At 33.4% G+C, this 2,213-nt stretch overlaps 1 pseudogene; it reads left to right on the plus strand.

The window, feature by feature from the left end:
* The first annotated feature begins 700 nt into the window (after positions 1 to 700).
* Positions 701 to 1,911, plus strand: LOC131597046 (F-box/kelch-repeat protein At3g23880-like; annotated as a pseudogene).
* The last annotated feature ends 302 nt before the right edge of the window (positions 1,912 to 2,213 follow it).

Raw genomic sequence — 2,213 nt, forward strand, 5'->3', positions numbered from 1 at the left:
AAATTATTAGATTTAAAGCAATGTCTACGTTATAAATATTGAACAAGATAGATATTTTTTGGGTATTTTTCTCAAGGGACTACAACTCAATGTCTACATTAGTTTTTTCGGTATTTGCATGATAATCAATGTGCTGGGAATTCAAGTGAGTTTGGAACCCTGCAACTGATAAGAATAAGCCAGATAAACATAAAAATGAGAATTCTTAACCATAAATTAAGACCAAGTTGTTAGCCATGGCCCATGGGTGATTTCAATTTTCACTTCTTATAATTTAATATTTAATTGCTTCTCTAAGCCAAATTAATTGTCAAACCAAGCGAGGTGTTGAATGTCATGAGTCAATTGTGTTGAGTACGGTGGAACAAGATAAATAAGATAAAAACGTAAGAATAGAGAAAAAGTTATAACTTTTACTCCTTAGAAAACGGTTACAAAAATGAGTCAATTTGGCTTTATGACCTTTAAATCCGAGACTTAAAAATATGTATACATAATTTTCCATAATATAAAAACTATTAATTTTTGGTTAATTTTATTTTAAAAAATTTTCATAATTTTTACAATAAAGACTAATTTTTAGAATTTTTAAGTTTTTTATACTTAAATTTTTACCTAAGAAACCACTCTATAGTGCGTTTGTTTTCTCAGTTCACTTGGCTTGTCGTAGCCGTAAGGGTTCAAACTTAGGATACACAAGATGATTATCTCTACTGCAAAGCTACATCGTGAAAACATTGCATCGTCGCAGGTCACCTTGCCGGCCGAACTTATAGCCGAGGTTCTATCCTCACTTAAAGCGAAATCACTTGTGAGATTCAAGTGTGTGAATAAGTCATGGAACTCGCTTATCTCCGATCCATTCTTCGTTAAAATGCATCTCATCAAATCTTCACAAAACTCGTACGTGATTCTTACCTTCTCGAGTACTTCAAGTATTGCCCTACTCAACCCCTTCCTCATACGTAGTTTGCTGGAGAATCCCTCAATCAATATCATCAATCATGCTTCTAAATACAAGCTGACCCAAAGGAACTCTCAAATTATTGGTTCCTGCAATGGATTAATCTGTTTGGTCCGTTCTTATTACAAGACTGAATTACATCTATGGAACCCTGCAGCTGAATTCTACCTATGGAACCCAGCAACCAGGTGGTTGTCTCAAAAACTAGCCTCTTTTCACCATTTTTCCTGCTGGGATCTAGATTCCTGCTTTAAGTTCTCATTTGGTTATGATAATTTAACCGACAAATATAAGTTGGTGGCCTTCCATCTCAATGAAGTTAGAATTCTCACTTTCGGTGATAATGTTTGGAGAAATATTCAATGTTTTCCTGCCAATCCTTATGAGTATAATCCAACCATACCAATGCTGGTGTCTATTTGAGTAATAGTCTTAACTGGTTTGCCCTTCGTGATAACATCCGACCTAACTATTATGGTTGTAAATATCTTAGTGTTCAACAGTTTGTAATTATCTCACTTGATTTGAGAATAGAGACCTACACAGAGCTTCAGCTTCAGTTCCCCCGAGGTTTTGATCAAGTGCTAGTTGTTCCCCCAATTGTTTGGGTGCTGATGGAATGTCTTTGTTTTTCTCACTATTCTACCGGGTTTAATTTTGTTATATGGCAGATGAAAGAATTTGGAGTAGAAGAGTCTTGGACAAAATTGCTTAAATTTGATTATCATAATATACTTCACAGTGATTCCTATGAAGTTGTTAGTTTGTTGCCATTATATGTTTTTGAGAATGAAGATATGCTGATATTCTCTCCCAATCTCAAACAACTAATTTGCTATAATTGGAGAGAAAATAGAGTAGTAAGGCAAGCTACCGTTACAGATAGCACATTCATGCGTTTGTGTACTGCCAATCAATATGTTGAAAGTTTGGTTTCGATGTATTGAAAATGTAAGTTCCTGTAATGATTTACTTGTTTAAGTTCCTGTTATCATAGCTTCAGTTTAATTGATTTTATTTCTGAAAGAAGGACTATTATTTATTCTAAGCTGTATTAGTTTCATTTGTTTTAAAACATTGTTACAGTTGGTATGTTAAATAAACTGGATGATCCTATATATTACCTTGCTTAGAACACATTTTTGCTAATTAATATCGTTCATTTCAGGAAATATGATTTCATTTTATTTCTATAGAATTTGATTTTAAACACAACAGCTGGGTTGTTAACTGTGATGTTATTCAAGTT

Source organism: Vicia villosa, linkage group LG4 (assembly GCF_029867415.1).
Source record: "Vicia villosa cultivar HV-30 ecotype Madison, WI linkage group LG4, Vvil1.0, whole genome shotgun sequence".
Lineage (NCBI taxonomy): Eukaryota > Viridiplantae > Streptophyta > Magnoliopsida > Fabales > Fabaceae > Vicia > Vicia villosa.